Here is a 12,401-nt window from a genome sequence, read left to right as displayed (position 1 = left end):
CTGGGCCCTTGAAGTATCTCCACTCTGCAGGGTATCATCTCCCTCTGCTTCCATGGTTGCATCTACCTGCAGAGCTCCTTGCATACAATGCACACTCTATCCCACCCATGCAGGCATTAACATGGAGAATGCAGTGAAAAAGCCTCACTCAATATCCTAGCACTGCCACTAACAGGCTGTCTGCATGGTATGACCTCACTGAGCCTCGACAACCAGGTACAGAAGGAGCCCAGTTGGAGAACTATAGGCAGGTTAGGCTCCTCCCCAGCTCTAAGACATAGCTAGGAAAAAAATGTCTAGTTGGGGGCATTGATTGACAGGGCATTCTTAACAAAATCCTCGCTTCCTCTGGCTGGTGAGAATAAGGAGGGTGCCTTTGCAGTACACCAACTCACCCTGCCTAGGGCTCGGCCCGACCTCCATTTGTGTGCTCCACAGGCAGGTGACTTGGCCTCTGAAATGGCAGTATCCCTGTCCTTCCCCTGTTCCTGTTCCTTGGTGGCCACTACACCAGGTCCAGTGTTGACTTCATCCACTCAACAAGAGACAGTTAATCTCCCAGTGGTATAGGTTAGTGAGATAAACAAGAACCGGGGGTCAGGAGTGAAAGGTAAGTAGCTCACAAAAAGAAAAAAACCACAGAGCAAAATCTCAAGCCAGGTCACGAAGTGCATCTTCTTGCCGCCACCATCACCAAAAGGGTGAATTTAAATCTGTGAGACCCCAGAGAGCTCCTCCAAGCCATAGCGAGGACTGGGAACCAAGTAAGGCCAGTGTAGCCGACAGAAACAATGCTAAATGGCAGCGACGTCACAAAGCCAATATGAGCAGATAGTTTCCCAGAGGAAAACGGATGTGGGAAGGAAAATGTGCTCAGGGTGATGCTTCTTAATAGCGAAATAAATGTGGAGGGGGGCAGGCTTCCTTCGGAAAAGTCTAGCTCAACTTCCTTAATTTTCTTCAATAAAGATCTAATTCCTTTGTAAGAAAAAAATATAACTAAGTATTATTTTATTTAAAAAACAAAAAAACAACAAATGAAAAACAAAAACAAACCAACAACAACAAACAAACAGAGCAGGACACTTGAAAAATAGAGACAAGAGGTAAAAGTCACCTCTCAGCCACAAAGTTTAAAGCCAGCCTAGAGACTCTGTCGGAAATAAGCTAAGATAACAAAAAGAAAAAAATTAAGAAAAAGAAAGCAGGAAAAGAGATTCAAGCAGCCTTACATTGTGAACATATAAAAGTGATGGTCAATTCTTGAACTACACGTGACAGTCAATATCGACTGTCAGATTTGGTGAGATCTAGAATCACCTAGGAGACAGGTCTCTCTAGGCATGCTTTATGGGGGATTGACTCACCCACGGTGGGCGGCACCATTCCTTGTGCTAGAATCCTGGCCTGTATAAGAATCTGGAAAGTGAGCTGGGCACAAGCCTGCGTTCACCAGTCTCTGCTAAGAGATTTGGATACAATGTGACCAGCTGCTGTAAGCTGCTGCTTCTTCAGCTTCCTCAAGGTGATAGAATGTACCCTCAGACTGTGGGTCAAAACAAATCTTTCTCTCTTAAGTTACTTTTGTCAGGGCAATTTGGTTCAGCAACAGAAAAAGTAACTAAGACACTATATCTTCTAAACTATAAAAGAAAACTAGACAAATAATAAGTATTTTTTTGAAGTCAATAGAAAGCAATATATAACCAAAGAGTAGTAATACAGAACACTACAGAGCCTGGATGGAAGGTTCTAGAATGTGGTTATAAATGCCTAAACCATCTTTGACCCCTTGGTAATTAGCTCCGGGGAAACACAACCTAAATGCTGTTTCCCAAAGAGTTCCCCATGGAGGGTCCGTGTGCATCCTGACCATAGCTTGCTCCAGGACATATCTGTGAGGCCATGTCTCCTAGCAAGCTCACCATTCACAAGGCTTTATTGTCCTCCTCCCCGAGGGCACTATGCTCTAAGTTTGCAGGAACAGTCTGTCCTCCACACAAAAAACACACAGCTCTACTCAGACTGGGTCAGTAGATACTTGCTAAATAAATAAACAAAGGAAAGTGTACAGCTGACTCTGAACAGGGGACGGTGAATGGGTAAACCTGTGGAATCTGATCTGAAACAAGGAGAGTGACTAGACCCGTTCAAAGCTGGCTCCTCACTGCCTAGCCAGCATGCACCACAGGTTGACTGGATGAACTCTAAGCCTTATCTCTGTGAACTCTATTCTCACATGGTCATCATACAATCACAGACACGTGGTAGCACTGACCACACGTGTGGCATCAGCTGGCAAAGGTCGTGGTTAAAGAGAAAACAGGAGGAATGTATTCCTACCAGGTTGTGAGCAGGGGAGACTAATCCAAGCTGGGAAATATCAATCTGCCCACTTACAGGGGGACCAGGCTTCCCTGCCAGGACAGAGGCTCTTGGTCCCCAGACTCCAGTCCAGGCTCTGCCCACACCGGCAAGCCTAGCTCCTTGGTCTGGCCATGCTGGTTTCCCTGCGCCTTGAACCTGCCTGAGGCCTGGCTATTCGACGGTGGTTTATTAAGCAACCCAATTAGCCCCTCCGACCTCCATTCTCTGTAGCTCTCCAAGCAGCCGGGCGTTAAATAGGAGATCCAAAAGTGGAAATTGACTTTGTGTCAACGGTGGCTGTGGATGCTGACACCATTAGATGGAGGGCCAACCAGTGAGGAAGACTTCGTCCCCATCAGGACAGTCTGCCAGGGTTACTAAATTCAGAAAACCACGATTCTGCAACTTAGAGAGGATGTAAAATGCCCTTACTTTAGTAGAATCTGTAACTCTAGCCATGGCCTAAAGTGCATTGATCTACACACCTCACTAAGACTGCTACCCTCTCAGTGAGGCCTTGTAGTAACTACAGTGACTCCTGCTCTAGCCGTGTGTGTGTGTGTGTGTGTGTGTGTGTGTGTGTGTGTATCTGGTGAGTGTGTGTGTTGTGTGTATTGAATGTGTATATGGTGTTTGTGTGTATGTGTGTTTTGTGTATGTGTGTGGTGTGAGTGTATACGAGTATGTGTTAAGTGTGTATATGTGTGTGTATGTGTGTGGAGTGTGTATGTGTGTGGAGTATGTATGTGTGTGTTTTGTGTGTATGTGTGTTGTGTGTATATGTGAATGTGTGTGTGTTGTGTGTGTTGTATGTGTATATGTTGAGTGTGTTTATGTGTGTGCGAATGTACGTATGTGTGTGTGTGTGTGTATGTGTGTAGTGAGTATATGCCTGGTGAGTGTATGTGGTGTGTGTGTTGAATGTGTGTCTGGTATGTGTGTGTGTGTGTGTGTGTGTGTGTATGGTATATGTGTATATGGGTATGTGTGAAGTGTGTGTATGTGTGTGTTATGTGTGTGTATGTATGTGAATGTGAGTGTGTATGTGAGTGTGTGTGTTGTGTGTCTTGAATGTGTATATGTTGAATGTGTTTATGTGAGTGTGTGTGCAGGAGTGTCTGTATGTGTGTGTGTGGTAAGTGAGTGAGTGTGTATATGTCTGGTGTGTGTATGTGGAATGTGTTTTAAATATGTGTATGGTGTGTGTGTATGTGTGTATGTATGTATGCGTTGTATGTGTATATGGGTATGTGTTAAGTGTATGTTATGTATTTTTTTGTGTATGTATGTATATGGGTTATGTGTGTATGTGTGTTGTGTGTTTTTTGTGTGTGTATGTATATGGGTTATGTGTGTATCTGTGTTGTGTGTTTTTTGTATGTGTATGTATATGGGTTATGTGTGTGTGTTGTGTGCTTTTTTTGTGTGTGTATTTATATGGGTTATGTGTGTGTTGTGTATTTTGTGTATGTGTATGTATATATATATAGGTTATGTGTATGTTGTGTGTGTGTTGAGTGTGTATATGAATGTGAATGTGTGTATGTGTGTTGTGTGTTTTGACTGTATATATGTTGAGTGTGTTTATGTGAGTATGTGTATGCATGTGTGCACGTGTTTAGAGAGGAAAAACAGGGCTGGGACACTTTTCTCAAAGGCTTGCTAACTTTTCGACTTCTCAGCACCCTCTTGGATAAGCATCTTGTAAAAGTGACTCGGATCACCCTCTCTGCTGCAGACAACACCCCTTCACATTGGATCACTCTCTCTGCTGCAGACAACACCCCTTCGCATTGGATCACCCTCTCTGCTGCAGACAACACCCCTTCACATTGGATCACCTCTCTGCTGCAGACAACACCCCTTCACATTGGATCACCCTCTCTGCTGCAGACAACACCCCTTCACATTGGATCACCCTCTCTGCTGCAGACAACACCCCTTCGCATTGGATCACCCTCTCTGCTGCAGACAACATCCCTTCACATTGGATCACCTCTCTGCTGCAGACAACACCCCTTCACATTGGATCACCCTCTCTGCTGCAGACAACACCCCTTCGCATTGGATCACCCTCTCTGCTGCAGACAACACCCCTTCACATTGGATCACCCTCTCTGCTGCAGACAACACCCCTTCGCATTGGATCACCCTCTCTGCTGCAGACAACACCCCTTCACATTGGATCACCCTCTCTGCTGCAGACAACACCCCTTCACATTGGATCACCTCTCTGCTGCAGACAACACCCCTTCGCATTGGATCACCCTCTCTGCTGCAGACAACACCCCTTCACATTGGATCACCTCTCTGCTGCAGACAACACCCCTTCACATTGGATCACCTCTCTGCTGCAGACAACACCCCTTCACATTGGATCACCTCTCTGCTGCAGACAACACCCCTTCACATTGGATCACCCTCTCTGCTGCAGACAACACCCCTTCACATTGGATCACCCTCTCTGCTGCAGACAACACCCCTTCATGGCCTTGCAGACTGGTCTTTTTCAGGCTCGTCATTCTCTCAAGTCCTCTCTGCCTTCCTGCCTTCCTGGGCAGTCCAAGTTCAGGTTCACAGCTGCATTCCTAGGCCCAAGCCCAGTGGTTGGTGCACAGAAAATAGGCATTAAACCTAGGCTAGGTCAGTGGGGAAGGGGAGTCCTTTGGCAGAACAATTTATAAGCTAGAGAAACTCAAGACCAGTGTTCCAGAAGCCAGATCTAAACTCCACAGAGCAGGGAACAAGCCACCAGCCAGCCTACTCCAGGAAGTGGCTTCTGCTCTGACCAGCCAGGTAACCACAGCTACCACCACCACCACCACCACCACCACCCTGACTCCACTACCATCCCCCCACCCTTGAAGGCAGGAAGAAAGCCAGATGTGGGGTTTCCTAGGGTTATAGAAAAAGAACAGCTCACAGGAAGGAATCTGCAGTCTGTGGAGTAGGAAATCACCCCAGGCTTCCTGAGGATGTGTCCTATAGCTTATAGGAGTCACACAACAGAATCTGTATCAGGATGGACACTGGTCCCCAAGGCCTTTCTATTAACTAACATTGCAGTGAGGATTGTTTAAACAACATATTCATATGTACCTCCTAAGTAGTGTTGTACCTATCTCTTCAAAGCCTACTGGTTTTTGTTTGTTTCCAATAGAGTTTCTAATATAGCTCACACTGTACTAAAACACTGTGTAGCCATGGTTGGCCTTAATTGATGGCAGTCCTTCTACCTCAGCTCCAACCCCCACGCCAAATGCTATGAATACAGTCATGAGCCGCTATACCCAGTGATAGATCTTTAAGCAGGCAAGATGCCCATTCTTGCCTGAGAGGGCAGGGATTGTACCCAAGGATACCCAAACAGCACAGGAGAGCTGATCAAGGCCTTGAACCTGAATCACCTCACCAAGAGCCAACCTCTGGCCCTCTCTACAGCCCTGTGCAAGAAAGCCACCCAGAGAAAGCAATGAGTGAGCCATCTCCTGTCTAAGATCCACAACTAACAGCAGAGAAAGAGTTCCATTTTTAAAGAAATTCAGCTATGAGGGCTCAGCCCCAAGCTGAGGACCCAGCCCAGAACCTATGTAAAAGCAGAAAGAGAAAACTGATGTCACAAAATTGCCCTCTGCCGGGTGGTGGTGGTGCATGCCTTTAATCCCAGCACTTGGGAGGCAGAGGCAGGCGGATTTCTGAGTTCAAGGCCAGCCTGGTCTACAGTACAGAGTGAGTTCCAGGAGAGCCAGGGCTACGCAGAGAAACCCTGTCTTGAAAAAAAGAAAAAAAAAAGTAATCACAAAATTGCCCTCTGACCTTTAAGTACATGTCATAACACACACACCCACAAACATATATTACACACCACACATACACACACACACACCAACTGTGATTATTTAATTACTAATCATATCATTCTATTTAACATATTATTAAAAATAAATACTTTTAAAAGTTTAGTAGCCTCACACGTTGGTGAAGGTATGAGGAAACACGTTTCCTTCGTTTGTACACAAACTGACAGAATTTAGTGAAGAAGAAAGCGTCCATATTCTCCAAATGTAAAGTGCACACACCCTTCACCCTAGCAATTCCCTTCAAGGTGTGCACATTGTAATGTGTATATAGAATGACAGTTATTCAGAGACATTAAAACCAGCCACATACCATCAGGAATACCCAACAGATAACTAAAGCTCTGCTCAAGCCAAAACAGAAGTCAATCTTTGCACACTGACATGAGAGGATTTTTCAAAAACTATTAAATGGGGGGTTGGGGGGGGTAGAGCAAGTTACACAACAATGTTCTTAGTTTGGTATTGTTCATGCCAAAGAGGGGGTGTGGGGAGAAGGAGGCAGGAAGTCAGAGCATCTACTGCTGTTGTCTGCTCACGTCTGGAAGGATATATCAGACATTGGTGAAAATTGCTCTGGGGACAAAAACACAATAGGGACACAGGATGGCTTCTATTTATAACTTTTATAAGTTTTAGACCAAGCCCTTTATTATACTAAACACACACACTCACACATTCACATAGACACACTCACACATACACTCACATACACACATACATGCTCACACACACTCACACACATACACACACTCATACACACTCACACTCACACACATGCTCACACACACATGCTCACACACACTCACACACACATACACACTCACACTCACATACACACACATACATGCTCACACACACATGTTCACACACACTCACACACATACACACACTCATACACACTCACACTCACACACATGCTCACACACATGCTCATACACACTCACACACACATACACATTCACACACTCACATACACACACATACATGCTCACACACACATGTTCACACACACTCACACACATATACACGCTCACATACACACACTCACACACATACACACTCATACACGCACATGCTCGCACACATACACGCTCACACTCACACACACACTCACACACACACTCACACAGAAGTCTCTCTCTTTCTTCCTCATGGAACCATGATGCGTCCTGAAACCAGTGTAGAAGTCAGCTCACCAGGCAGCTGGCGGCTCCTGAGGAGGGAGCCTGCTTCTCCTGACCCTCCCCACAGCTTCCCCTTGGGGCTGCTCCAGTTGCAGCCAGAATCACAAGATGGATCCGTTAGCGCTTCCAGGGATCTGGCTGAGTAACAGATTCTAAGTTAGGAAGCTTAGGGTGTAAATATCTCTCCTGCCAGGAAGGGTGTTTACCCTGCTCTGCCCATCTTAACAAATGTGAGTGTGTGCAAGGTGGACTAACAGTGCTTAGGGGTGACTAAAACCTGACAGAATGGATGGAGGCCGTGGGAGGCGCTGGGCGATGACCAAACACTGAGTTAAGACATGTGGGTTGGGGGCTCCAGGAACTGCCCAGGAGTGCACAGGCTGGTGAGGCTGGCCACAGAGCCTCGTGTCCAGCCTGGGAGAGGGTGACAGAGATGAGGCTCTCAGATCCATTGTGGACGCTCCAACCGAGGGATGAGCTGTTCCCCTGTACTAGAGTAGAAGATGGAGGCTCAGGTGGTCACATGGTAAGCTACAGTTAAAGCTGTGACTTTCCCTCTCAAGGTCATAGGCAGAGATCAGTCCACAAATGTAGCCTGTAGGACAAGGCCAGGGGTGTGTACCCGAGGGCAGAAGCTTAGCAAATATGGGACCTAGAATGGGACTTTTTATTTGTGTGTGCATTTTTAAGCAGTGCTCGTGATAGATCTTTTTTTCCTTTCTTTTTTGCCTATTTTCATTCTCAATAGATTAACAACTGTCATCTTTTTTATTTTTTTGTATGCATGTACTTCAAAGGTTGATGTGTGTATTTTCAAGGCTGAGGCTTAGCACATTATCCAACCTGGCCTTGAACTCACAACCCTCTTTCCTCTATTTCCCATGTGCTGGGGATTACACATTGGCATTATCACAGCTCATGCATCCTTTTGAGTGAGACAGGGTAGTCCTGGCTGTCCTGGAAATTGCTTGGTAGATCAGACTGGCTTTGAACTCAAGAGATCTGCCTGCCTCTGCCTCCCAAGTGCTGGGATTAAGTGTGTGCCACCACTGCCCGGCTACATCTACTGCTTTTTAACAAGAAAAAAAAAAACTTGAGCAGTGGTGGCACACTCCTAGGCATAGACAAATCCAGTCTTCCAGGCTTAAGGGCCAAGTCCGTAATGGCCCCCACTGTGCACACTTGGTCCTGTCTATCATTCCTTGGTCACCTAATCCACTGGCTTCACTATCCGAGCCGGCAGCTGAGGAGGCTCAGAGGGAATTGGGTGACTTGGGTGTTGAATTGCTTACTGGCCACATGGTATGGTAACCACGGTCACTCTTTTTCCACTTGATGTGAGCTTTCTTTAAATAATTGCAAACCTCATGTCAACAGCTGCAACTCTGTATGAGAGACACCACAAGCCAATATCCAAGAATGAACATCCAGAGACTCAGAGACCACCCGGAGTCAGATTTATTGACCCCAGGATATCCAGGAACTCTCCTGTATTAACTCCCTTATTAAAACATGCTTTAGTTAAACCAGATCCCAAAGCTATAAGCAGTTTTTTTGGTGTTTTTTTTTTTTTTTTTAAAAAAGACTTAACATAGACAAAATAGTACAGGGGATCTACACACACACACACACACACACACACACACACACAGTCAGTAAAAGATCTTAATAATTTGTTCCTTTAAAAAAAAAAAAAAACTCTGACCCAAAGTTTCCAATTTTCACCCAATCTTACCACCTCCCTTGATGACTTATCCAATGTTCCATAATTCACTGGGGAGGGTGGGAACAGGCATTCTAGCTTGGAGTTCCTCCTCCGCCGCCTTCTCCTCCTTCTAACTCACACCCTTAAAGCACATGATCCCATGACACGTTTCTTCCAACTTACAGTTCAAAGAGAAGTCAGCCCTTGTCACTAGAGACAGGGGACAATCTTGGGAGTTAAGGACCTGCAACTGGCTTTACCCAGTGGATATGGGGGTGGCACATGCACACCGCCCACTTGAGATAAGACTATGGCCTAGATCCATCTGTGCCCAGAGAGCTATCTTTTCCTGGTCTGCCTGATATTTGGTGCATGCAATATTTACCAAAGAAGAAACCCCCTCAATTGGTCATCCTAAACCTGGAGTCTAAAGACAGTTCCAGGCAAGGAAGATAATGAGATACAAGTTGGTAGAGAAGAGAAAGTGAAGCACACCAGCCCCAAGAGGAGGCAAGACTGAGCCAAAGATTGACAGCAAAGAAGGCTCCCCCCAGACTCTTGAAGACCGCATTCCTTCCACCACACTCTAAGCCCCAAGCAGGGACAATGATCTCTAAAGACTTGTTTCTCCTAACTCACAACCAAAAGAAACCGATGGAAGTTGCCGTTTTTCTGGGGGAGGTTGTACATTGCAACTGTTGCAAAATCACACAATAGAGTGGATGTTGCAACTTCAAAAAGACTGCAAATCACTCCTGAGAAGAGAAATCAAGACAATCTGGGAAATCAGTCTAGACAAGGCCCAGACAGGACCTGGCCTCTTTCAAACATCATCCTTTCTCATTAGGCAGATTTGGAGGTGAGAGTCACAAGTCACACATTCCTGCCAAGTTCATGCACCAGAGTCCTTACTGCACAAGTCACTTCCACATCCTGGGGCCTTGGGCTTTCCTGTGCACGGTGATGGAAATATTCACAAGGATGTATATTCTAGATGTGAGATAGAATTTCCCAGCAATATGTTACTGGGCCTAACATTAAAAGAGGGGCAATAACTATTATGGCAATAACCATCTTTGTTCTATTTATTGTTCTAGCGGGTACCTTACGGACAGGACACCTTCCCTGTCCATAAGGTACTTGGTGGGTCCAGGCCATGAGAGAAGTTATTGCTCTACTGAGCAAGGACTCCAGTTAGAACTAAGATGAGAATTGTACCCTAGCCTTTCCTGTCAGCAAATCCCCATGTGCTTCCTCCACCCTAAGGCCTGGGGATGAGCTGTGCAGACCACAGACAGCAACACTCATTCTGTCCTGCTGTGTGGCCCTGGGAAAACCGAATCATCCAAAAATCACCTTCCCTTGGGACCTTCCTAAGGCCTGCCTCTCCACTCCAGAGCAGCCTGCAGCTAGCTCTTTTTGCTGGATATCTCGCCATTCCTCCTCATGGTTCCTCCAGACACTTCTGATTCCAGTAGGCATTGCATTTACCTTGCCTGTTGTGAGTTCTCAGAGCCAGCCTCAGAAAGCTCATGGCTTCTGCTCCTGCCTGCTTGGGCATATATCTGCCACATCGGTGCAGGTTTCTCCCACCATGTCAGCCAACCTTCTACAACTGTCTCCTTCCAAAGCTTCATGATTCACCTCTTCAAGGCCTTCTGCAGACCTGTTTCCAGAGTAAAGAGTCTCACTTGCTCCAATATGCAGTCCCCGGCTTATGGTATACCAAGAGTGACCACTGTGTGGACAGAGAACAGAATACTAAATAATTCCCCACAGCTCCATAACAGATCTATTGGTTTCCATCACCGAGTTGTCACCAAACCAGCAAGTCACTGGCAAATGTCCTTGTCAGTGATAGCATCTGAATAGCCTGCAAAGCAGTTCAGTTGAGATACATAAAGTTACGACATGCCACAGATGTGGAAACTGAGACCCAGAGTATAAGCCACACGCTGGAAGGTACTTGACTGCTAAATGGAAGATCCTAGAGATGCCCTGCTCAGGCCTGCCCTTAATCAGTTCTAGTCTGCCTTCCAGGTTGGGTTCCTCCCCAGGAAGCGGCTTACATTGCTTCTTTGCTAGTCTGGCTACCTGGCAACCACACTGTTAAAACTCCACCAACAGCCAATCTTAGCAGAGAAGAGCTTTCTTCCTTTGTGGAGTCCTCTTTGCCCCTCCTCCCTCTCCCGTTTGTCTCTTCACCCCATGCTACAGCACAGCCATGATGTTCCCCACAGGCTTCAGAAGTCAGGCTGAGCGTAGAACAAGCTTCTGTGGGTCTTACTCTGACTCTAAGGAGAGGGACCTCTGGCCCACAGCCACCCTTCCACATATACACCACAGAAGGCACAGCCACAAACTATAGAGGGGCATTACCACATTCCTGCTGAGGGGTAGACCAAGAAGCTTGAGCCAAGCAGCCTCTCTTTCAGCCACTAGGACAAAGAGTACATGCTAAAGCAGGCTGGAAGCCCAAGGCTCTGCAGGGCAGGTACAGGGGGCCACACCCATAGGATAGAAGGTATTGCCTAACCCCTGGGAGAAAGTGGCCTGAGGTCACTGGGGCACTGGGGCACAGAAGCATATTGCTGTGACCTGTGATTCTAGGGCAGGGCTCTAGCCATACTTGCTTACTGAACCTTGAGGGCTTGATCGATCAACCACTGAGCTGAGTATCTCCGTGGGACCCTCACCCTAAGACCTAGGCCCTCCAGTAGGAGAAAAAAAAAATGGTTGAGGTATGTATTGCCAAGCCTATTGGGAAAATTGAATGGGCTTTGCATAGCTTGAGGGAGTCATAACATTCAGTTTCCCTCATTCATTTGAAGAACTATTACAAGCATGAAGGAGTTCCTGGATCTAACCCCAGCCATAAAGATTAACCCAAAATGAATCAAATTCCTCAAGGTGAGACTTAAAGTTTCAGAATGCCTAGGAGACAAAAAGCTTCTTGGCACTGGATTTAAAGTAACCAGGATTTCTTTTCGCGGTGCCACAGGCAGAAAAGAAACTGATAAACTGCATCTCATGAAAATTCCAAGAGCAAAAAGGAACACCCCCCCATACACCAAAAGTAGAAAATATTTGCAAATTATATTCCTGATAAGGCGTTAATATTTTGGTTTTGGTTTTGATTCTGGTTTGAGTCGGTTTCACTATGTAGACCAGGCTAACCCAGAATTTACAAAGCCTGAGGGACTGAGGCATGCACTGCCATGGCCAAGCTTGGAGTAACACTTTGAAAGGACCTTCAAACAATCTGATTCGAGCATGAACAAAGGA

General features: G+C 46.1%; 1 protein-coding gene and 1 long non-coding RNA gene across 5 annotated transcripts in view; both read right to left on the bottom strand.

Annotated features, from left to right (window-relative positions):
* The window catches only part of Ppargc1b (PPARG coactivator 1 beta), a 104,910-nt gene that overhangs the window by 76,494 nt on the left and 16,015 nt on the right, over window positions 1–12,401 (bottom strand). The gene's annotated exons all lie outside the window — the stretch shown is intronic.
* LOC127663861 (uncharacterized) lies at window positions 4,132–4,845 on the bottom strand. 4 transcript variants are annotated; one of them, XR_007973046.1, is made up of 4 exons: window positions 4,788–4,845; window positions 4,364–4,596; window positions 4,247–4,325; window positions 4,132–4,208 (listed from the first exon to the last, which is right to left on the bottom strand). It is a non-coding gene; the product is annotated as an uncharacterized LOC127663861 (long non-coding RNA). The 4 variants fall into 4 exon arrangements; XR_007973047.1 differs by having other exon boundaries at window positions 4,364–4,558; window positions 4,597–4,832; XR_007973044.1 differs by having other exon boundaries at window positions 4,364–4,832.

Source organism: Apodemus sylvaticus, chromosome 13 (genome assembly GCF_947179515.1).
Source record: "Apodemus sylvaticus chromosome 13, mApoSyl1.1, whole genome shotgun sequence".
NCBI classification, from domain to species: Eukaryota; Metazoa; Chordata; class Mammalia; order Rodentia; family Muridae; genus Apodemus; species Apodemus sylvaticus.
The sequence above is the reverse complement of the archived record's forward strand: the minus strand, read 5'-3'. Positions and strand labels throughout refer to the sequence as shown.